Consider the following 26,774-nt stretch of genomic DNA (forward strand, 5'->3'; position numbering starts at 1 on the left):
GCTAACACTAGATAAGACTGCAATCCAAATTGTAGCTTGGTACAGATCCCCCACCATGCCCCAAGATTCTCACTACACCTTCCTAAACATACTGGAAAATATTAAGATACAACCAAACATCCTAATACTTGGCGATTTCAACTACACTGCCATTTACTGGGCAAACTACACCGGTACCAACTCCTTTTCCCAATGGTTCTTGGAATTCATAAATCCCAACGCCCTGGATCAACTAATCCATTGTCCCACCAGGGGCTCCAATATCCTAGACCTGGTCATTACCAACATGGGAGATAGATGCTCCACACCAGTGGTCATCATTGGTCAGGTCTGACCATAAGCAAATCACTCTTGCCATCCACATCCCACCCCCACCCCCCAGTAAGGAAACCTCCTTAAAAAACTTCTCCAAAGCCAACTTCATGCTACTGAAGTCAGAAGTGACAAACTTCACAACACCCACGCAGACAGGATCTGGAAGTTTGACTGCAGAATCCTACACTAAGGCACTGTACGAGCGCATCCACTTGTGCATGAATCGTGCCATCCCAAACAGAACCAAGATGCTCTTCTCCAAAAAAAGGAAGCCAATCTGGTGGTCCCCTGCTATAAAACTATACAACAGAAGGAAGAAACTGTTGCAGAACAGAGGAAAATCCCAGGATGCAAAAAACTCCCTCATCAGCCTCAGTAAGAAGCTGAGATACCTCATAAAATCCCCAAAAGCTAGTTACGAAAATAAAATTGCCAAAGATTCCAAAGACAACCACAAGGCATTCTATAGTTATGTCAAGAATCTAAATGGCAATGCTCAGATCTGCTCTGAGCTACAACAGAATGGCATTAAATATACTGATCCCAAGGATATTGCCAGTATCCTGGCAGATCGATTTAGTGCCAACTTCACTCCCCTCTCACCCCCTAAAGGGCCCATCTCAATACCAAAAGATTGCCAAATTCTGATAATCACAGCCACCCAGGTAGAAACAGCACTCTCCAAAGCTAAGAATACAGCATCCATGGGACCAGATGACATCCCAGTCTGTGTACTACATGTACTACAAAATGAACTGGCACCCCACCTAAGTGTCATGTTTAATCATAGCCTCACCTCAGGCTTTGTGCCCACTGAGTGGTGCACAGCTACAGTTATCCCAATCCACAAGGGAAGATCCACTTTGGATCCCGGGAACTACCGTCCCATCAGACTGACAAGTCTGATCTGCAAGGGCATGGAACGCATTATCATGGAACTTATAAACAAAGACATTGGCAACCTCCAGACACTGGACACCACCCAGTTTGGATTTGTGAAGGGCTGATCTTGTCTCCTGAATCTGATTGACTTCTTCAAATTGGTCTACAGAGCTGTGGACGAGGGTAAGGAGGTCCACATAGCCTATCTGGAGCTCACCAAGGCCTTCAACACCATCCCCCAGTCTGGAATCATAGATAAACTTACTAAGCTGGACATAAATCCCTATGTCACTCGATGGGTTGCCAACTGGCTTACTGACAGAACCCAGACTGTAAAAGTAGCTGACTCCAAATCCAGCTCCAGACAAGTGACAAGTGGAGTACCTCAGGGTTCAGTCCTGGGACCACTCTTGTTTGGCATCTACTTCTCTGAAGTACAGGCCAACACTAAGGGACTCTGGCTAACAAAGTTTGCAGATGACTGCAAACTGGGAGCCATTATTGAATCCCCAAATGATTTGGATATTCTACAAATGGGCCTTACAGAAACAGATACCCTGGTGCCAGAGACATGGGCTCAAGCTTAATGCCAAGAAATGTATAGTCATCCCCTTTGGAAAAAAACATGTACCCATGAACTACCACATAGATGGCAGGACACTAAACATCGAAAGTGTGATGAGAGACTTAGGGACACAAGTGGACAGTGGCCTCACTTTCGATAACCACATCGCCACAACAGTCAGGAAATCCTTCTACGTGGCACACCTCATCACTAAGGGCTTTTCATCCAGAAAAAAGGAGGTCACTGTCTCACTGTACTCATCCCTCATTAGACTCATTATAGAGTATAATGCCCCATTTGGTATGTACCTCACAAGACATCTGCAACAGCTGGAAAGGCCACAGAAATACCTCACTAAAAGAATCACAGGCCTAAAACAGATGCCATATGCTGACCGTCTAAAAAAACTCCAGCTATACTCTGTAGCATATCGTCTACTCAGAGGCGATCTCTGCTTAACATACAAGGCCATGTTAATCTCTGCTTAACATACAAGGCCATGTCAAACCCTGAGCTGTTGGACATGCTCCACTTAAAGAAATCCCAATCCCTCAGAGCCACACGCTCCAGGGATCTAAACCTTATCATCACAATGAACAAAACATGCTGGAGGGATAGGTTCCTGACCCAGAGACTCCCCATACTCTGGAATAGACTGCCCATACATGTCAAGCAGAGCACCTCATTGGCCCTCTTCAAAAGGAACCTTGATGATTGGCTGGGAGATAGGAAATTCACCCCAGGGATCATGTCAGTCGCCCTGCTAGACAGGGGCCCAGAGAAGTAAATATTGTGGGAAAAATTTCCAGGGAATTGTTATGGCTAGGCTTGCATAGGCCTTAGGGCCGATAGCCTAGTACCAACCTATGAACCTGTGAACCTATGAACCTATGCACCATCTATTCCCATATATTTACAGATAATGCAACCCCTATATTCTATTGTTACATCCTCACTGTTTATTCCTGTATGTATTACAAGACTTCCACTGCTAGGCTAATTGTTATATGAGATATTAAGTCTCACATCCCTATATACCTCACCAGATCTCATTATGTACCAGTATTTTTTGGAATATGCGCTACCCCTTCTACAGAGGGCGCATATCGAGTTACAAAGTATATATCGTCTGATGTCCCTCTTTTCTTATCAATTTTTCTATCATATAATATTTTATTATGTGCTTTCATTCCCTGCTCTTCCACCTTCTGCCAGGTGGTCATAGTGACCTTTTTCTCTTGCTGAACTGTTTTATTCACTAATCTTGCAATGTTGCCAATTACGTGGCAGTATAAACGAGGAAAGGGGTTGTGGGTTGGCAAAATTGTTAGGGTGTTTCTCTCACAGATGCAATGTACAGGGTTTGATTCTCACCTTATGTCATTGACTGGTTATTAGCTAAGAGCATAATAGTCTGCAGATTGATTGCCTAATATTTACCTATGAACCTATGAAAGTAGTAGATCCCAAGTAACAGACAATTATTGTGGTAGCTTAGTTAAATACATTGCAAACCACTGGGAACGGTTAACTCAGTCTCTCCTGAGCCTTGTGCTTGATAGAAGATAATTTAGAGGGGTTGTTGTACTTATAATCACACTTCTAGTTTGAGTCTTATACCCCTAATATAGTCCTTCACTCTTTCTAGACTGCTTGCAGCGCAGAATGTGAAGCAATATGCAACATTTTTACATTTAAGGGCTTCATGTGAGCTCATTATTTAGAGCTCTAGATATGCATTTACTGCAGGAATGAAAGTAATGTTACCTGTTTATTATTACAGGAAAAAAAAACAATAATTTAAAATTAAGTTTCTTAAATAGGTAATTCTGAAATGCTCAGAGTGGTTGACTTTACTATTAACAGTTTTAGTATCATATGTTATTTTATTTTTTTAATCAGTTCTCTTCTGATTACTTTTAGCCTCATTAGAGGTAGTGGATATATTTAGAAGCCAATCAAAATTAATTCAAGTAATCAAGTAAAGACTCCCTTCACTATATTTTGCTAAAAGGGGCGTTTTGCCAGAATACCATCGATGTTCTTGAATGTCACTTTTTTCTTCCCTTAAATACTGACTACAACTACATTAGTAATGCAAGTTTCCTGGTGTTGCAGTTTAAAGAAATCATAAAAGTGTTGTTTTTTCCACCTTTTTGACAAATGGCAAAAACCGAAGTCAAATTTGCCAGCTACAGAAGAGGCTTGTTGTTCTCCACCAGGAACTACTTGCTTTCACCTTTTCATTTAAGTGCACTGTCACATGTAATAAGTGTACATTGGCATGTGCCATGGATATGCATCTGTCATGTGTCATGAATGAGCACTTTCATATGCCATGAATGTACACTGCCATTTATCATGAATGTGCACTTTCACAAATCATGAATGCGCACTGTCATGTGCCATGAATGTGCACTTGCCATGTGTCATGAATGCGCACTGTCACATGTCATGAATATACTCTGACACATGTCATGAATGAGCACTGTCACATCAAGAATGTACACTGCCATGTGTCATGAATGTACACTATCAGATCTCAAGAATATGCACCAGCCATATATCATGTATGTACATGGTCACATATCATGAATGTACACTAACATGTACTATGAATATGCACCTGCCATGTGTCATGAATGTGCACTGCCACATGCCATGAATATACACTGCCATGTATCACAAATGTGAAGTGTCACATGTCATGAATTTACACTGCCTTGTGTCAATGTGCACTGTCATATGTCATGAATCATGTGTGATAAATGTGGACTTGCCATGTGTCCAGAATGTGCACTGTCACATATCATGAATATACACTGCCATGTGCCATGATTGTGCACCTGCTATGTGTTATGAATGTGCACTGTCTCATGCCATGACTGTACACTGCCATATGCCCTGATTGTGCACTGTCTTATGTCATGAATATACACTGTCATGTGTTGTTCTCTACCAGGAGCTACATTCTTTCACCTTTTCTTTTAAGTGCACTGTCACGTGTCATTCATTAAGCATCGTTAATTATAAAACATCACTGCGAGATGTCAGTCTTGTATAGTTACTTACATTAGGTGTGCTGATTTGTTATTATGCACGTTACATAATGTTTAGATATTGAAAGGTGTTTGTGATGATGCAGTACAGACATGCAAGAATAAGTATTTTGTGAATGTAACATATAGTAGTGCCTTTGTAAAATGCATGTATGTTATCCTCAGTCTTTAGCTGATTATACCGAAGATGTAATTTTAGCTGAAAAAATGTTATCCTACATGTCTTAAATTAACTAAAACCTAAGAAATCATTTAAGAGCATGGTATCACTATTCCTGTGCCCTGTAAAAATACATAGTTTTGTCTAGTAATTCTTTATAACCACGTGTTTGCACAGAAGGATGTAGCTTATAAAGTGAAACTATGTGCCCATTGGCATAGATGATGTCCTGACTGAATTCACTGTTTCAGTATTCCTGACATATGGGTTGTCACTGCTTACATCTGGCTAGGGTACCAAAATTTTACCTTCCCTAGATCATACATCCAATGCGTGACCCCAGCTCATGTGCATTGGCAGATGCAGCCAGATGTAGGAGCATGGATCGACGGACTAGCTTTCCACTGGTCCTAATTCAGGGTGTGCATCTGTCAGACTGTTCGCTGTTTGGTCATTGGACCTTTGCTTTGATCATTTATCCAGACAAATGCCCTATTGGGGAACCCTCCTTTGTATCTTATGATATTTTGTTGAAAGTTATAGATGTCAGCTAGGAGGGGTAGGTGTAAGTACAGTACACAGACTCCTCACAAAAACTTCATGCCAAGTGTCTATTTTGCCTAGGCTTGGAACATGATCCCAAATCTTGCTCAGTTTGTCAGTTGTTGGTTCCAAAAAACCCTTAGGTTAGGGATTTCTACTATCAATATCTTTCTCAAGACCCAGTGTCTTAAACACTTGGTCCAGTCCAAGATGACTGACTACATCCTCAAACATCCCTCTGCTGGCAAAGAAAAAATTAAAGAGGTGTCAAACAGATCCACAGTCCAACATTTTTGACTCCAACTTACCCGCTGAGGTTGGAGAACCCAGAGTACATCATGTTCCTTCTATCGGAGGCCAGTATGGCTCCTGAGGCCTTGCAGATTGCTTAATCATCTGCGGAACCACATCTCATTATTTCCAAAGGATCATTACTGTACCTCATACTTCAGTTGGGGAAGAGATCCCAGGCTGTCTAATAGAAGTCAGACAGGGTTCCAAACCACAGTGCCTCATCCAGGTGGATGTCACACCTAAAAAGAAAAAACAGAAGACCAGGCATGTGGCCTCTCCTTCTGCATTTAGGGAACAGGACGGAGTAGACTTTTCATAGGGGTTGTTCAAAGCTATTATAGCTTTGAAACACTCTTCCTTTGTATCTCCAAAATCACAGGCTATCCCTCATAAACCTCCTCTGGTTTCCCCCATTCTCTTGACTATTCCTCTCAGCTGCATTCTCCAGGACAGATCTCGTCTGATGAAGAGGACTTGCTTTCACCAGATTCCCTAACAAGGAAGCTTCCTTTGAGGAGACTATACAGAACATGATGATATACTTTGAATGGCAATCCACACAGATCTCTGATCTTCAGAAGAGGTATTACACCCTCTTGGAGAATAGTACCCCCTGTATCTTCTCCTGTCCCTTTTGTCCTTGAAGCTTTCTAGCATTCCTTTCAGTCCACTTCTTTTTCATCTGATTCTCAACCACCAGCTCCTAAGAGACAATGCAGCTTTTACAAGATGCCTGATGACCTAAAATATTTATACAAGAACCCAATGGTAGACCCCTCAGCAGGATCTCTCTCTTCAGATAAGAACTACAAACTTCTTCCCAGGGCAAATGTCCTATCTACTGACAAAGACTATACATCTATGGCTAGATTGGCAAAGAAGGTTTATACCCCTGCTACCTTTCCCTTTAAGGCAATTATTTACCAGACTCAGCTGACAAAGTACTTGAGCTCTGTCCTACATTCCATAAAAAATATTATTGGGTTCTCCTACAACACAGTACAAGCATCAAATGCAGAGCTTATTATCACAGGCTACTCAGATCATCAGACACAGCATTAAGTGCAGTTACGATGCTGTGGATGCTTCTCCTAGGGAAGTTACCACTGGTTCTCTTATTTACAGATATGCATGGCTTTGTAGTCAGCTTATATGAGAGGATTTCAAATCTAAACTTTTGACTCTCCCTTGGACAAGGACTTAGTATTTTGTCCTCATATGGACAGCCTATTTAAATCTCTCCAAGACCAAAGTAAGACCATGAAAGACCAGACAGATTCTACTATCTGCAGTTCCTAGATACTATATTAACTACCCATCTAAATCTACCTTCTTCATTAGAAGGGATCCTAGGACAGCTCAGAAACAAAAAAAAAAAAAAAAAACCCCTAGAAGAGGTACTTGGAAAAAAGCTCATAGGGAACTTCCAGTGAGGGAGCGCCCCTTCAGATGCATACAACTATGACAACCTCTGCAGCACCCCTCCCCTGCCTTCAGTCTGATTAACCCTCTTTCCCAAACTCTCTCATTCTTCCTGCCCAGGTGGAAAGCTATTACCATGGACAAGTGGGTCCTCTTCATCATCAGGGATGGTTTTCCATGTCTTGGGAAAATATTCCCCTCTGAATGGCATGCTACAACCTCCTCAAACCCAAACATCCCTTTTGGCTCCTATTATTTAAGATGTTGAATCACGGCACCACTGAGAAAGTCTCAAAGGACTTTATGGAAAAGGGTTTTACTCCAGGATTTTTCTAGTCCCAAGGAAAGAAGGGCAATGGAGACCCATCCTAGACCTGCCTGGCCTGAACACTTACTTGAAGGTATCATCCTTCAAAATACTCTCTCTTCACACTCTTCTGCCTTTCATCCTCCCCAGGATTTATATCACTAAACATGATGGATGCCTACTTTTACATGGTCATCCATCCTTCTTGCAGAAGATTCCTTGTTTTTTTCCCCCTCTGGATCCTTACACTTTCAGTTTACTACTTTGCCTCTTTGTCATTTCACAGCTCCAAGATTGCTCACATAGTGTGTAACTCCAGTAGGAGCTCTCTGTTGCACTCAGGAAATTCAGATTTCCCCTGCCTGGATGACCTGCTGACCAAGCTCTTACTCCAGAAATTCTCCTTCAGCATCTACTCCTCACCCTCCATCTTCTGACAGGTCTGGGTTTTACTATAAACTACAAAAATCCCACATGATCCCAACACAAGACCTGTTTTTTTTTTCAGGGCTGCATTCAGGACACATAGAAAATAGATGCCTTCCTTCTCCGGGAGAAAGTTCACAGTCTGCCAGTTATCTGGTTCAGATAAGCTTCCCCCACCTTACTTATTAATGGGACTATTAGAGAACCCATAATTTCTGATGTACAGAAAAAAAACATACTGTAGCCCCCTCTATAAGGGTTTCCTACTTTAATTCAACAACCACAAGTCAATAGCTAGCCTATGTACTTTCTAAAACACTGGGATGAATAATACACTTTTATATACCAATTACAGACAATACCTCAACTGGCTCTCGATAATAATATGGCAGTGGATATTATCTCCCTGGATTTGGCAAAGATGTTCATTTCAGTACTTCATCAGGTTATATTGGATACACTGGATAAATGGAAATTTAATAAGTGTGTGATTAGGTGGATAGCCGACTAAGTAATCGAAAAGCTAGGGTGTGCATGCAAGGAACAAAATCAACAGAATTTGTAACCAAAAGAGAAGCCCATTAGGGATCTGTGTTAGTTTCCTTTTGTTCCATACATTCATGGTTGTCTTTCCTGAGATGTGCAAATGCAATTTGGAAGTTTCCAGACCATACACAGATTGGTAGTATTGTCACATCTGTGAAAAATCAGTACGTATTAGAAAAATATTTACACAAAATGTCTAAGTGAATGATCCCGAAAAGAGTTGTGTTTAATCATACTAAAAGTAACATTTTCACTGGGAAAAGGAAATCCCAGATATCCTTATAATATCAAAGGGAATATAATTAGAAAATGTGAACAATATGAGAATTTAGGTATTATACTTGAGAAAAATCATAGTTTTGTGGGATATGTAAAGAAAGTGCTGCAAAATGTTTCAAAGAGACAAGATGGTAATGATTCCAATGTATAAATACATCATTAAACCAGTCTTGGAGTATGGCACTAGGATTTGCATGTATTCTGGTTTAGAAAATATTAAATTGGAAAATGCGCAAATGTCTTTTACAAGGAAAATTAAAGGTACAAGAGATAAGTTGTCAAGAAAGATTATGAAGGCAGAACCTGTTTTCATTTTTACAGGCAGGTTAGAGAGACTCTGATATGGATGTTTAATTATAGAAACAACGAGGAACTAGGTAATACACTAGGAATTGTGTTTTTTACTTATGAGAAATGCACTAGAAATTATCAAAGTGTACTTAAACTGGATGATTTAAAAACAAAACTAAGTAGCTTCTTTTTTTATTTTAGAGCAGGAAGATGATGGAATCCACTGCCCACTGAGTTTAGATAAGAATGGAGTGACCTTCAAAATGACCTGCATTTATGGTTCGGTGATAAAGTATATCAGTCTAAGTATCTTTAGAGACTGACCAGTAATGATCTCATTTGAAGTCCTTGGTTTATCCCTAATATTGTAACACTGTAAATGAGGTTAAGACCTATCAGCACACAACGGTACAATAAAAGGTATTTCCAAGTCCAAGAATTAGAGCCCCTGTTATTTAGCATCTACATAAACATCTTATCCAAACATGCAGCAATTACAAACTGTTCAGTATGTTGACAACAATGAACTTGTTTACTCCATTTAAAATATATGTTATAGCTGAACAGAAGTCACAGACAGGCTTTTGTATAATAGAAACTGGTTGCAAGAATCACTGTTAATACCAATGTTTAAAAAAATATTAAAAAAAAAACATTAATGCTCCCGCACTAAAGATCACAACATCACACAACAGTATATCATTTATGCACAACATTAAATATCATGATTCAATAGCTGATTTCACTTTCACCTTAGAAAAACAGACCCACACAACTACAAAAAAATTGTAATACAACGGCTTCACAGAATATAGAGGATTGTGATTATATCTGTAATCGGATCCCTATCACAACACCGACACGCCACAAAGCCGACACCCAAAACACCGACACCAAAAGACCGAAAACGGACAAAACCGAACACCATAACACCGACACCCAAAACACCGACACACAAAACGTAAACTACACATTACACACAACTATACATGCACTAACCGTAACCCAAACCCTAACCCTAAGGTCCGACACTACTGCACACTTACCCTACCCGCACCCTAACCCTAACTCACTTAACCCACCACTATACCTACAGTCCGTCACTATCGCACACTTACCCTACCCGCACCCTAACCCTAACTCACTTACAACAGCAACACAATTTCTTTCCTTAATCAAAATGTCTGTTCAGGCCAAAAGGTTGTACAAAAAGAAAAAAAACCCTTTAAAATGCACTTCAGAGCATATAGAAAGACATGGCTTCCTGAAAAAGCTGAAGTGTAAAGCACAATTTGAGAAAAGGAAGAAAAAAGTAATGTGCATAGCATGGGAAGCCCAAGATGGGGGGATGGGTGATCGGGGGAAGAGTGGAGGGTATAGTGTGTGTCTGCTGGGTGGCTGAAACAGTAGGCCTAGGACACCATTTCACATAAGTCCAGACCTGTACATAGAATTCCTGCAGTGTATCATTGGTGCAACTGAATTCCAGTATCTGTAAATATCCCTTTGTGAGATGGGCCAACATAATGTGGTACACAGGCCTATTGTAATTAAGAGTATTGTAGCTACAGATCAGTTAGTTTGCAGCATGAACTAAAAGGTTGCTTAGGAGGGGTAACAGTGATAGGGTGATACGTAGACTGGAAGTGCCTAGGGGGCACCCAGCTTGACATCTGCTGAGGGTCCCCAAAATGCTAACACCGGCCCTGGTGTCATTATTTAGTAATTTTATTCCTCAAATCATCCTAGTGATTTTCCGGAAAACTGCAAGGTTTATGAAGAACAGATAGAAATTCTGAGGCAAAAATCGTGACATTCTGTGAAAATCTGGACAGTTGAGAGGTATGTGGATGGTAATCTTAAATTCACCCTGCATATACAAAATTACTTAATAAAAACTCATCAAAAACTAGGGATGCTTTACAGAGCCAAAAACATTCTCACTGATGTAAATAATGCTACACTTGCCACTACTTATCTCCTCCCCAGACTTCTTTATGGTGCTGCCATCCGCTGCCATTCTTGCTAACCTCCAGGCATCACAAAATTCAAAACTTGGACAACAATATCCCTTTCAGAACCCACAAATGTATAGCAATAAAAAACAAAATTGGTTAGACTTACCCCATCGAATAACATATATACAGCTTCTTACCACCTATAAAAATTTCCCAGAATCCATTTGCTAATCAGGCACTAAAGAGCATTCTACACAGCTATGTTCCTAGTCGGTCATTATGACCCAATGAATAAACACTCCTGTCTGTCCACAAACATATTAAATCTGCTGGGCATTGTCTGTAATCGTACCAGTTGCTAGGGCCTAGAACGCCTTATCTCTATCCATCAGGTCAATACCCTCCCGCCCATCCTTCAAACGCATTCTGAAAGACTGCCTAGCCAAAAGCTGGCTTGCTCCTTGCTCATCACCCAGATAAACTATATCCTTAAATGAGGACAAATACCTGTTCATACCAAACATCTCCTTATTCTCCCTTCTTCACTCACTTCCTTACTTCTATCAGTTTCTCTCCCATAGCTTTCTCTCTAAATACAACATAAGCCTGTTTTTCTCTCACTTTGTATTGGACTTCCTGTTTGCATTAGACTTACTTACCTTTAATTTCTCTGTCAACTGGCTAAGTTTTCTGTAAGTATTAAATCATTGTCATATAACTTGTATTTACACTTTACCAATGTTTTCATGTTGGGCCGGATTTACGAAAGCTTGCATGGAGTTGTAGAGTAGTGTAAGACGTCAAACAGGCAATATGTCTGCCGTGCAATCCAGGAACAGCCAGCAGGGGCGTGCACGAGAGTTGCTAAAGCTACTCTTGCACGGACAGGTCATGGTATGCAAATTACCTCATTTGCTGCTGAAAGCTATGCAAATGAGGTAAATTTGCAATCCAGGAAACACTAACTTGTCTGTGGAAGATTAGTGTTATCTGCAGAAATGTACTCCGTTGGTAACGGAGTACTGTTCTGCAAATAGCTAAACGGAGCTATGACAGCTCCAAATAAAGGATGCATACAGTTGAGAAAGCATGCCAATGGCCAAATAAAGGCCATTGGCATTTATAAATGTTTAAAATTATTAAAATCTAACTTTTTTTTCCCTCGAACTCCGATGTTTAAGCATAGTGCAGCACCGCTCAAACGTGTGGTACTTTAAAAAACAAGAAAATAATTTAAAAATAGCCATAAATAGGCATTTTCACTAAAAAGCTTATCCTGCCATGCAGGTGAATGGCAGGCTGAAGACAACATGGCCACTGAGTAGTTTTTGCTAAGGGGGGGAAGCTCAGTGTGAGAGATGTAGCCATGCATTAGTAGGCAATCCTATGCAAATGAGGATAAGGATAGTGAATCCCAATTTTCCCCAGCATGTGAGCCATGTCCCAAGAGTGTAAGTGCAGGAGTAGGTGAGTAGTAGAGCAGAATATAGGTGACATCATGAGGGGGTATGTCAGAAAGGCTGTAAGCTAATTGGAGCACAGTGGCTTGTGTTTGCCCTGAGTTGCTCAGGATTGCAAGAGGCATGCCTACAGTTGTCCTATTTGAAAACCTGAAACCAAAGGTGCACACTGTTAAACGATCGGAAATTTCTTGCAAACATACACACAGTGTGTGCGCTCGTGTGCGTGCATTTGCACGGTGCTGCCCCGAGCAGAAACAGAAAGGAAAAAGGAAGGAAAAGAAGTAGTAGGAAGTTAACCAAGGAGAACTAGCAGAGCTGCCAGGTGAAATATATCAGAATCAGCCAATTACACAGGCAGCAGACTATCCCAGCCCAGCACTTTAAACTCTGCAAACAGCATTCCCTCCTGTTTTTTCCCAAGAACTCTGCAACACTGCAGTATGCAAAGAGGGAAAGCTTAAAAAGCTTAAGTCAGACAAAAGGTTAGGGACTGCTCTTGCTATCATAAACCAACATGTGCATGGTGCTGAGGGTGGTGATGTTGTGAATGCTGCTGAGCAACCCACAGTGAGGAGATGGAGAAGAGTGTACAGACCCAGGGTAACCTACCAGGGGCTACATGAGCTGGAGATAATGGAGCACTATAGGGTGATCAGAGACCTCCTGCAGCAAATTGTTGAGCTGTGCCGGCCAAGCCTCACACACAGAACCAACAGAGGGGAACCTATCCCAGTGGATACCAAGGTATGTGTTGGCATAAGAATACTAGCTACAGGTAACTTCCAGAGACCAACTGGTGATATGATGGGGATTTCACAGGCATCAGCATCCAGGGTACTGCATCAGTTCCTGGATGCCATGTCAGCACATGTCAGTGACCATGTATATTTCCCCAATTCCCTTGAGGCATTGGCCAGCAATATGCGTCTTTTCCACCAAATAGCAGAATACGCCGAGGTAGTGGGTACAATAGACTGCACACATATATGCATCAACATACCACCTGGTGAGTGGGGTAGTGTCTATATCAACCACAAGGGCTTCCCCTCCATCAACTGCCAGGTCGTGTGCAATGCCCAGGGCATAATAATGAATGTGTGTGCTGGCTGCCCTGTAAGCTATCACAATTCCCACATCTGGCATCTGATGCAGCTGTTCCAGAGATTTTCCAATGGGGACATCCCTGATGGTCACCTAGTGGGGGATGCTGGATACGCACTGGAGCCTTGGCTGATGACACCCATCAGAAATGCACACCCACCTGAACAAGAACTCCATAATGAGGCACACTCACAAACAAGAATTGAGCGTATGTTTGGGATGCTCAAGTCACGGTTCCAGTGCCTATACACATCTCGTGGAGCCTTGCAGTACTCACCAACTACATGTACCCAAATTGTTATGGTATGTGCCATGCTACACAATATGATCCTGCGGACCAGCTGCAGCAGGAACAGCATGGGGCAGGGCCAAACAGCCCACCACCATTGTCAAGTCCTGCACAGGCACAGTGTGACTCGGAGTAGGAATAACCTGAGCCTGCCCCAGTAGGCAGAAGGAGGCGTGCCCAGTATGCCCTGGCCTTGGCAAAGAGGCAATGTATAGCACATACACTGACTCAGTAGGAACCCTGGAAATGACACCTTTCTCTGACTCGCACATACAGTAAAAGGGATGCCTAACTTGACACTATCTGTTTTCAAACATGTATAGGGAGTGTACTATGTGCATCCGACATAGGCAGCCCTGCAGCACCACCTGAGGGATGAGTGCCCTATTTAAGCAATATAAAGCACTGCTAAGCACATTTTACCAGTATTGAGCATATTTAAATACAATTGCGCGAAGCTGCGCACCACGCTAACCAGTGCAATGTCGGGCAACGCCGGGCAATGTTGGGTAAAGTCAAGCAAAGTCGGGTAAACATGCTCACACCTGCTTTACTGTTCCTTAACCAGTCAGGTCTGCCCAGCAGGAAAATAAAAAGCAGTGACAGGGCTCTAACTCAGGATACTGTGCACTATAGTCACAGTACTGAACCACTAAGTCATGGCAGCATTTCACTAGCACAGACACAGTGTAAGTCACTCAAACTTACCAATTTGGGGGGTCACATACCTAACAGTCACAGCCAGCAGGACAATTGTAGATAAACGCAAACACAAACAAATGCTGTATCATGCCCTCTGAAGAGGCATATGAGTAACCTCCCCCAGGCCTATGCAGACAGATAACAATAGGCCAGGCAGTGTGATGTGGGTTGGGTAGGCTATGAAGTGACAAACTAATATGCGTGTAATTGGAAGCTAAGGTCTGTAGTACAGTGGTAGGCCTCAAGCCAGTATGATAGGCAACAGTACAGACTGAAATGGAGTACCTGACATAGCAGTGCAGGCCTAACAAATGTGTATAAGTGTCAGGTGTACCCCTCATCCTATGTACACCCACAGTAACAATAAGGTGTGCCCCCCCCAGGTAGAAATGTACAAATAATAGCTGTCCCCCTGTATGTAGAAATGTTGATATGTCTATGCAAATTGACTAATGGAAGCCCTGCAAGCACAGCGTGCTTCCTGTCAATGTACAACACAAAGGTGAGTCCTGAAGTAAAAACCAACTTGATTTTTCACACACATATAGTATATATGCCCATAGTGGGCATGCTCACACACTTAAACAAATTTAGCAAATTTCAGTCAGCAACATGCTGAAAGGTCATACTGGGCATGCTCACACACAAACAAATGAAGCAAATGTCAGTCAACAACATACTGAAAGGTTGTACTGGGCATGCTCACACACTTAGGCCATGTCTGAGTACAGCAATGTGCCACACATATCTGGCAGTTGCAGTTCTTATTCCAGACACTTGTAACTATTCACCAATCCTGCCTTGTGCACACAGTAATATGAAAACAGACCCATATAATATATTGGACCCCTGTCATAATCAAACTATGTACTGCAAGTACTTAAGTTGTTCAAAGAAAGTGAAAATCCAAAGAAGATCAATAAATCTCCGATCAGTATCATCAAGAAACAATGTGCACTCCTAACATTATCCAAGCCATGTTCTGGCAAAAATATTGCCAAAGAGTCCATAGAGAACCATGAAGCTTTCTTTCGCTATATCATAAATATCAATGTAAACTCATATATCTTCTGAGTCAGTGCAAAGTGTAAATGAATACATGTACATGACTGACATTGCCAACATCTTGTCAGACAGGTTCATACATATTTACCCCCCCTCTCACTGACAAAAGGGCCCATTACCATACCTGGAAATTGTGAAAACCCAGAAATCACATATACAATGGTTAGCTCTATCCAAACTTAAAAACAAGGCGTCTATGGGATGACATGGTTTCCCTGGCTGTGTCATGTGAACTCCAAAACAAACAGACCCTGCACCTGAACAGTCTGTTGAGACTCACCCTCCGTACAGGATATGAAACTGTTGAATGGGTTACAGCAACATTTGGCACACTCCACAAGTGTTGGTGCACAACAGACCATGGGAACTATTGTCTTATAAGCCTAATAAGCCTGATCTGCAAGGCCATGGGGTCCATCATTATGGAACTCATAAACAGAGCTATTGGGAGCCTACAAACACCCAACCCTACCCATTTTGGTTTGGTCAGGGGCAGATCATGGTTCCTAAATCTGCTAGATAGTTTTCAAGGCATTTACATGAAGTGAGCTACACACGGCCTACATAGACCTTGAAAAGCCCTTTTCCAACATCCCACACACATGACGTATCCACAAAATCAACAACCTGTGCATAAACATGTATGTCATCTGATGTATTGCCAACTGGCGCACAGATAGATCCCACAAGGTACGAAATGTGGTCTCCCTGTTGGACTGTAAGCTGGTAACAACTGCTGTCCACCCATGGCTCAGTTCTGGGACCCCTCCTGTCTGGTGTATACTTTTCAGAAATACAGTCCAACACATGAGGGCTATGGTTAGCAAAGTTTGTAGATGACTGCAAAAAGGTTGTTATAATTGATGTTTAGGACAACAGAGACATCCTTAAAAAGGGTCTCAGTCAGACTGATGTGGTGTCAAAATGATGGCCTCGAGCTACAGTCATACAAATACCACATAGGTGCCAACACCCTAAATATGGAGGTAATAATAAGGGATCTATGGACACATGTGGATAGTCATCTCTACTTCCAGAAACACATTCACAAAGTGGTTAGAAAATCATGCTATGTGTTCCCACAAATTGCCAAGGTCTTTGCATGTAGGTCAAAGGAGGTTCCCTCTACTCATCAGTCATCAGACCCATCAGAGAGTATCATGGCACACTTGCGATGAATCTGACTAGGCACCTTCAGCAGCTGGAAAGATCACTGAAGTACCTCAACAAGAGGATTACTGGCCTCAAACAGTTGCCCCATGCAACAAGACTGAATTTAACTCAATCTGTACTCTGTTGCATACTGTCTACTCAGGCGATCTCTGCCCAACAGACAGGTCCATGTCCAATGCAGAACTGATGTGCATGCGCTATCTGAAGTAAACCCAACTCACTGTGCCACATGCTCTAGGGATATCATCATCACAGCAATAAATAGAACATGTTGGAGGGATACATTACTAACTCACAGACTTCCCTTGCTTTGGAACAGGCTCCCAACCTACATTAAGCTGAGTCCCTCACTGACACTCTTCCAGAGGAGCCTTGATGAGTGTATGTGAAACTGAACTGTCACACCATGGATCACTTCATCAGCTCTACTACACAGATGCCTAGGGAACTAACCCCATGTGTGGTGATAGCTGCACACTCTGACCATACTAATATATGCCTTCAGGCAGATAGCCTATTACCTACCTATGTACCTATATATATATATATATATATATATATATATATATATATATATGTAGGGGGAACACAGTATAATAAGCCAAAGATGTATGGGCAGTATGGGCAGAGATGTGTGTAAGAGGGTGACCATGACAGGGAGCCATCCAGGACTGTTCCACCGAGTACACATCCCAATGGCACAAAAGACATGAGGTGTACATCTCACCCACTGTACATACCAGCCACCAGTATCTGTAAGCATTACAGTGTATGTGGTCCATGTGCCTGCTGTGCAACATGACTGTACAATGAAGTACACATCTACTATCTGTAGACATGTACCTGTCACATAGGTTCATAGGTATGTAGTAGACTATCTTCACAAAGGCATATATTATCCTATGCAAGTTGTGCAGCTTTCACCACCCTATTGGGTAGTCTCCTAAGCCCTAGTTCTGATAGTTAGTACCCTAAGCCCCTTTCTAGTGGGGCTGCTGATGTGAAGCCTTGCATGAATTGTCTGTTTCCCATCCACTCATCAAGGTTCCTATTGAAGAGTGTCAGCGAGGGGCTCTGTCTGATGTACATTGGGACTCTGTTCCACAGTAAGTCAAGTGTCTGGGATGGTACTCTATCCCACCAGCATGTTGTATTCATTGTTGTGATGAGGTTCATATCACTGGAGTGTGTAGTGCGACTCAATTTTGTTATCCGTAGATGGAGCATGTTCAACAGTTATGTGTTGGACATGGCTCTGTATGTTAGGCAGAGTGTACCTCTGAGTAGGTGGTATGCAACAGAGAACAGATTTAGTTTTACCAGTTGTGTTGCATAACACAACTGTTTGAGGCCAGTAATCCTCTTGGTGAGGTACCTCTGTGGTCTCTACAGCTACTGGATATGCTTAGTTGAGTATATCCAAAATGGTGCATTGTACTCAATAATGGGTCTGATGACTTAAGAGTAGAGGGCCACCACTACCTCTTTTGATCCTGATGCAAACCCTTTGTTGATTAGATGGGCCACATAGGATTTCCTAATCACTTTGGCAACATGGTTGTCAAAGGAAAAATGTCTATCTACTTGTGTCCCAGATCCCTTATTACCTTGTCAGTTTTTAGGGGGTAACACCTATGTGGTAGTTTGCGGGTACTTTGTTTTCACCAAAGGGGATTACTATGCATTCTTCCACACTGAGCTTGAGGCCATGATTCTGACACCACACATCTGTCTCATAGAGTCCCTTCTGGAGAATATTTGTGTCATCCAGGGAATCTATTATGGCAAACACTTTACAGTTCCCAGCAAACTTAGTCAGTCACAACCCTCCTGTGTTGGCATGTACTTTTGAGAAGTCTATACCAAACAGGAGGGACCCCAGGACTGAACCCTGGGGGACACCAGTTGTTACCAGTGTAGAGTCTGACATGTAGCCAGCAACTCTTAATTTGTGGGATCTATCTGTGAGCCAATTTGCAATCCATCTTGTGATGTATGGATTCATGCCCAGGTTGGTGAGTTCATCTATGATACTTGACTGGGGAATGGTGTCAAAGGCCTTAGCGAGGTATAGGTAGGTTGTGTGAAGCTCATTTCAATCATCTGTAGACTGGGTAACTGTCTCAAAGAAATCCACCCAGTTCAGGAGGCATGATCTGCATTTGATGAAGCCAAACTAGGTGTGCTCAACTGTGTGAAGGTTCCCAATGTCTTTATTGGTGACTTCCATTCTGATTGGCTCCATTGTCTTGCAGATCAGACGTGAATGCCAAGGGTCTTTTGTGGCCCCGCCCCTGTGGAGTAGGAAAACCGTTGCTGTGCAACATTCTATGGGTACATATCCTGTAGAGAGGATGTAGAGAGAGGTGTAGGTATCCTTGATGAATATGGATACATCCCCACCCTATGTGCTATGATCCAGGTTCTGATGCTGGAAGATATGGAATGAGTAGTATCCTGGTAGTGCTGCTGTGCTCTCTGGAGCCTTGAACTAGGTTTCTGTTACTGCACAGATATCAATCTTCTCCATACAGAGAAGTGCCTCGAGTGTGTGCATTTGGAGGCTGAGACTTCTGGCAATGAGTAGCATTTAGCTCACTTTGTGGTTATTTGTGTTGGTTATGGGGTTTGGTTTGTCCTGAGTGACCAGTGTTCCACACCTGAAGTCAACTCCTCACTGGTCCGATCTTACCATAAGCTAATTACCCTACATACCCACATTCTGCCCCCCCCCCCCATTAAGGAAACCATGTTAAAAAATTTCTCCAAAGCCAGCTTCATGCTTCTTAAGACAGAAGTGGTGAACTTCAGGACACCTATGCAGATGGACAATACAGTTACGACTACTGAATCCTACACAATTGCACTTTATAATCACGTACATGAGTGCATGGATCGTGCTATCCCAAACAGAACCAAGACGCTATCCTCCAAGAAAAGGAAGCCAATCTGGTGGTCCCCTGCCATAAACAAACTGTACAACAGAAGAAAGAAACTGTTGCAAAAGAGAGTAAAATTTCATGAGTGGAGGAGCTCCCTGGTCAGCCTCAGTAAGAAGCTGCGATCCCTGATAAAATCCTCCAAAGCTAGTTATGAAAACAAAATCACCACTGATTCTAAAGACAACCACAAAGCATTCTATAGCTATGTCAAGAATTTCAATGGTAGCACTCAGATCTGCTCTGAGTTACAGCACAATGGCACTAAATATACAGACCCAACTGATATTGCCAACATCCTGGCAGATAGGATCAGTGCAAACTTTACTCTCATCTCACCCATGAAAGAGCCCATCTCTATACTGGAAGAATGCAAAGTTGCTGTTATCACGGCTGCAGAGGTAAAAAATACTCTCCAAAGCTGGGAACACAGCATCCATGGGACCAGACAACATCCCAGGCTGCATTCTACATGAACTACAGAACAAATTGGCACCACACCTAAGTACCATGTTCAATCATAGCCTCACCTCAGGCTTTGTGCATGCTGAATGGCGCATAGCGATGGTTATCCCACTACATAAGAGGGAGCCACCACGAACCCTGGGAACTAGTGCCCCATTAGCCTGATGAGCCTGGTCTGCAAGGCTATGGAACGTATCATTGTGAAACTTATAAACAAAGACATTGGTAATCTCCAAACTCTGGACCACAACCAGTTTGGATTTGTAAAATGCAGATCATGTCTTCCTAAACCTGATAGATTGCATTGAAGCAGTCACCAGAACCGTAGACAAGGGTAAGGTGGTTCACACAGCCTATCTAGATCTTGCCAAGGCTTTCAACACCATCCCCCACTCTGGAATTATAGATAAACTCACTAAACTAGGTATAAATCCCTATGTCACAAGATGGGTTGCCAACTGGCTCACTGACAGAACCCACACTGTGAAAGTAGCAGACTCCAAATCTGACTTCAGACCAGTGACAGGTGGAGTACCACAGGGTTCAGTCCTGTGTCCTGTTCTGTTTGGTATCTACTTCCCTGAAGTACAGGCTAAAACAGAAGGTCTTTGGCTAATGAAGTTCCCAGATGACTGCAAACTAGGAGCCATAATCAAAACTACTAATGATGTGGGCAGCCTACAAAAGGGCCTCACTGAGACAGATGCCTGGTGTCAAAGCCATGGCCTCAAGCTCAATGTCAGGAAGTGCATTGTCATCCCCTTTGGTAAAAACTCTGTACCCATGAACTACAACATAGGCAGTAGTATACTTAACACTGAATGTGTGATAAGAGACCTTGGGACACAGGTGGACAGTAGTCTCTCCTTTAATAATCACATTGCCACAGTAGTCAGGAAATCCTTCTACGTGGCACACCTCATCACAAAAGGTTCCTCATGCAGAAAAAAAGAGGTCATTGTTCCTCTCTACTCATCACTCATTAGAGCCATTATAGAGTACAACACCCCTTTTGGTATGTACCTCACAGGACATCTACAACAACTGGAAAGCCCGCAGAAATACCTTACAAAGAGGATTACCAGCCTCAAATACATGCCCTACACAGACCGTCTCAAAACACTCCAGCTTTACTCTGTCGCATATCACCTACTCAGAGGTGATCTCTGCCTAACATACAAAGCTATGTCAAACACAGAGCTGTTGGACATGCTCCACTTAAAGAAATCCCAATACCTCTGAGCTTCAGCCCCAAAACCCAGACCAAAATACAAAAGGAGGGGGTGTATCTATTTTCATAAAGGATACCCACACCTCCAGGTTAGTGGCACAGCACGATGCCTTGGAGACCATCCAAGTGCAACTAACAGTGGGCAAAGCTGCTTATCAGATCATAGCCTGCTACAGATCACCTACCTTGTCTCAGGACCCTCACTCAGCATTCCTGAGAACACTGGGAAATATAAAGGTCCTATCAAACACCATGATATTAGGAGATTTCAACTACGCAAACATTGACTGGGAGAATTACTCAAGTACAAACTCCTTTGCCCAACGCTTCATAGAGTTTATAAACTCAAATGCGCTGGAACAGCTGGTCACCAGGCCCACTAGAGGTGACAACATACTGGGCCTGATCATCACCAACATGGGGATCAGTGTTCCACATCAGAGGTAAACCCCTCGCTGGTAAGATCAGATCATAAAGTAATCACACTGGACATCCACATCCCGACCCCACCCCCAGTCATGGAAACCACTATGAAAAACCTTTCAAAAGCAAACTTCACACTTCTCAAGACCAAAATGGAAAGTTTCAAAGCCCCGTTGCTACAGGATAATGCTACCCAATCCTCAGAATCCTTTACAAGTGCATTCTATGAGCATCTACAGGGATGCATGGATCGAGCCATCCCAAGTAAAACCAAGACTCACTCCTCCAAAAAAGAGGAAACCAGTCTGGTGGTCCCCGGCCATAAATAAGCTATACAACAGAAGGAGGAAATTACTACATGATAAAGCAAAATTCCAAAAAGGAAAAACATCACTGATCATTGTTAGCAAGAAACTACAATTGCTCATAAAATCATCCAAGGCCATTTTCTAAAGAAATATTGCCAAGGAATCTAAAGATAACCACAAAGCCTTCTTTAGCTATATCAAAAATTTAGGTGGCAACTCTCAGATATGCTCTGAGCTACTGCAAAATGGCAAAAAATACACTGAATGAACTGACATTGCCAACATCCTAGTGGACAAGTTCAGTGCAAACTTCACCCCCCGCTCACCCCCAAAAGGGCCCGTGTCCATCCCAGAAGAATGCAGAGCCCCAGACATCATGGACATGCAGGTAAAAACAGCCCTCTCCAAAGCTACAAACACTGCATCGATGGGACTGGATGGTGTCCCAGGCTGCGTCTTACATGAGCTCCAAAAGGAACTAAACCCTCACCTAAATTCACTGCTCAGACTCAGCCTTACCACAGGCTATGTACCCAAAGAATGGCGTACAGCAACAGTCATCCTGCTCCACAAAGGTGGTGCCACAACAGAACCTGGGAACTATCACCCTGTAAGCCTGACCAGCCTGGTCTGCAAAGCTATGGAGCAAATTATCATGGAACTCATAAACAGAGACATTGGGAACCTCTAGACACTGGACCCTACCCAATTTGGCTTTGTTAAAGGCAGATCCTGCCTCCTAAACCTAGTTGACTTCTTTGAAACAGTTACCAAGGCCATAGATGAAGGGAAGGTAGTCCACACAGCCTACCTGGACCTCGCTAAGGCCTTTGACACCATTCCCCACTCTGGCATCCTAGACAAGCTTACCAGCTTGAACATTAACCCCTATGTCATGAGATGGGTGGCCAAGTGGCTCACGAATAAAACACACATGGTCAGAGTTGCGGGTGCCATGTCTGACTAAACCAGTCACAAGTGGTGTCCCTTAAGGCTCGGTCCTGGGACCCCTCCTGTTCAGTATATACTTCTCTGAGGTACAGGCAAGCATGGGAGGACTATGGCTGACCAAGTTCACAGATAACTGCAAGTTGGGGGCCATAATCAACTCTCCGGCTGACATAGACATCCTCCAGAAGGATCTTACAGAGACAGATACCTGGTGTCAAAACCATGGATTCAAGCTGAATGCCAAAAATGTATAGTCATCCCCTTTGGAAAAAACAAAGTGCCCACGATTTACCACAAAGGTGGTAATCCACTAGGTATGGAAAATGTAATTAGGGACCTGGGGACCAAGGTAAATAGTAACCTCTCCTTTGATAATCACATTGCCAAAGTGATTAGAAATTACTTCTATGTAGCCCACCTAATCACGAAAAAGTTCACCTCTAGATCAAGAGAGGTCATTGTGCCCCTCTACTCATCAGTCATTAGGCCCATAATAGAGTACAATGCCCCATTTGGTATGTACCTTAATCGGCACATGCAACAGCTGGAAAGACCACAGAAGTACCTCACCAAGAGGATCATGGGCCTCAAAGAGATGCCCTTTGCAGCTCGACTAAAGAAACTCCAGCTCTACTCGGTTGCTTACTACCTGCTCAGAGGTGATCTATGCCTGACGTATAAGGCCATGTCCAACCCGGAATTAATGGACATGCTCCACCTCAAGAAAACCAAATCTCTTAGAGCCACATGTTCCAGTGAATTAAACCTCAACACAGTAATAAACAGGACATGCTGGAGGGATAGATTCCTGTCCCAGAGACTTCCCTCGCTCTGGAATAGAATCCCAGTTTATGTTAGGCAGAGCCCCTCACTGACTCTCTTCAAGAGGAATCTTGACGAGTGGATGGGAAATCGTTAATTTACCCCTGGGATCACTTCAGTGGCCCTGCTAGACAGAGGCCCAGGAAACTAATTTAAAAGGGAGGCGAAAGCTGACACATTCTGGCTTGGCTTATAAATGCCCTTGGGCAGATAGCCTAGTACCTACCTATGAACCTATGAACCTACACGCTCTAGAGACCTAAACTTTGTCACCAAGATGAACAGAACATGCTGGAGAGAAAGATTCCTGTCCCAGAGACTTTCCATACACCGAAATAAACTACCTATCTATATCAAACAAAGCTCCTCATTAGCACTCTTCAAGAAAAATCTTGATGATTGGATGGGAAATAGGACATTAACCTTGGGGATCACTTCTGTGCCTCTGCTCGACAGTGGCACAGGAAAATACATTTCTTGGGTGTCAAAAGCCAGGGTACCTTTTTAGCTGGGCTTGTATCGGCCCCAGGTCCAATAGCCTAGTACCTACCTATGAACCTATGAACCTTTGAGCCTTGCCTAAAAAAGGTAATATGGGGGACAGCAAGAGCCTTGGCCAGTATTCAGAAGCATAGGGGCGACAGGTGCAAACCAACTGTAGCGAAGCAACGAGGCTTGTCTATCATGTCATCACAGGCAGACAGAGACTGGATCCCCTTTGAATGACACCAGAAGCTCAGCCAATTGTTGAAGTTTATCATCTTTCTGTTATATTGCAGTATCATGTAGGTGATGGTAAGATGCTACTCAAGGTCAGGATCATACCAGCCTGGGCTACATGATCATAGAGCTAATATATATCTCTTGTCATGTTGTCTTGGGAGATATGTCTCAGATCATTCACACTGACATGTACAAAGAACAGGTCATATATGTACCTGTTCTGGAGTGATGTAAGTGCTTGTGTTATGTGGCGGATCATAGCACCTGACAGACAACTGAGAGTAACCTTCCCCTTGTCCAGCCGAGTGAGTGGAACATCTGTGTGCCTGACTATGAAGTCACCTATTACTAGTGTGTTGGGTACGTTGTTTTACCTTAGGGCCTGTTGTGAGGCACACTGCTTTGGTGTATTATATGTTTTTTGGCATGTGCTTGGAGGTGCATGTTGCTAGCTTGTCTGCTTAGGAGGACACTCTCTCTTTTTCAGATTAATATTTGTATTCTCTGAGTATGGTTATGTGTGTGTTTTGCTGGTGCTTATATTGTAAGTCTTTGTGAGACAGTTGGTGTTGTGGTTGTATGACCTTACTCCTCCTGACTGTATTGTCCAGTATTGGGTTGACAGAGCTTAGCCACCAGTTTGACCCTGTATGTGCCAGCATGTGGCGCATCAACCCATATATGATATGGTCATGGCCTATGCATACAATACACTCACAATACACCTAGTATGATAAGCCTGCTGAGGTTAGCAAATGTGAAAAAAACCTTTGGGCAAACTGTCAGCAAGTAATATCTGTATTGCACCCTGTAACTCCATATTGCTTGCTGAAGTGTAAAACCATACTTAGTTTGCATTAAGAACCCCACACTTGCCAACTGTGTGTGTGTGTGTGTGTGTGTGTGTGTGTGTGTGTGTGTGTGTGTGTGTGTCTCCCTGGGGAGAGAGAGCAACCTTTTTGGAGACTACTCACACCCCTTAAAAGTGGTATACTTATCTTTGTCAAGTCTGATGATGTCACCATCCTACAAATATACCTGTGGAAAGGCAAAATCTCAGTAATGTGTATAGCATGTTGTGTAAATGTGTACTACTGTAGTATCATAATGTAGTTAGGAAGGGGTTTAAACCTTGCACTTGCTAACTGTGTCTGTCTTTTCCTGGGAAGAGAGCAACCTTTTTGGAGACTACTCACACCCCTTAAAAGTGGTATAGTCATCTTTGTCAAGTCTGATGATGTCACCATCCTACAAATATACCTGTGGAAAGAAGAAACCCTAGTAATGTGTATAGTGCGTTGTGTAAATGCGTACTGCTATAGTATCATAAAATATTTACGTAGGGGTTTGAATTCTGTACTTGCCAACTGTGAGTGTGTGTGCCCCCTGAAGAGGAGCAGCATTTTTGGAGACTACTCACACCCCTTAAAAGTGGTATACTCATTTTTGTCAAGTCTGATGATGTCACCATCTTACAAATATACCTGTGGAAAGAAGAAATCTCAGTAATGTGTATAGCATGTCATATAAATGTGTACTGATGTAGTATCATAACGTAGTTAGGTAGGTGTTTGAATCTTGCACTTGCCATCTGTGTGTGTCTTTTCCTGGGGAGACGCAACCTTTTTGGAGACTACTCACACCCCTTAAAAGTGGTATACTCATCTTTGTCAAGTCTGATGATGTCACCATCCTACAAATATACCTGTGGAAAAAAGCAATCCCAGTAATGTATATAACACATCGTGTAAATGCATATTGCTGTAGTATCATTTTGTAATTAGGTAGGGGTTCAAATTCTGCACTTAGAGTGTGTGTATCTCCCTGGGGAGGAACAACCTCTTTGGAGACTACTCACACCCCTTAAAAGTGGTATACTCATCTTTGTCAAGTCTGATGATGTCACCATCCTGCAGATATACCTGTGGGAAAAAAAAATCCCAGTAGTAAGTTTAATGCATCATGTAAATGTATACTGCTGTAGTATCATAATGTAATTAGATAGGGATTTGAATCCTGTACTTGCCAACTGTGTGTGTGTCTCCCTGGGGAGGAGTAACCTTTTTGGAGAC

The sequence above is a fragment of the Protopterus annectens genome, chromosome 1.part1 (genome assembly GCF_019279795.1).
Source record: "Protopterus annectens isolate FY-2018-M chromosome 1.part1, PAN1.0, whole genome shotgun sequence".
Classification (NCBI taxonomy): domain Eukaryota; kingdom Metazoa; phylum Chordata; order Ceratodontiformes; family Protopteridae; genus Protopterus; species Protopterus annectens.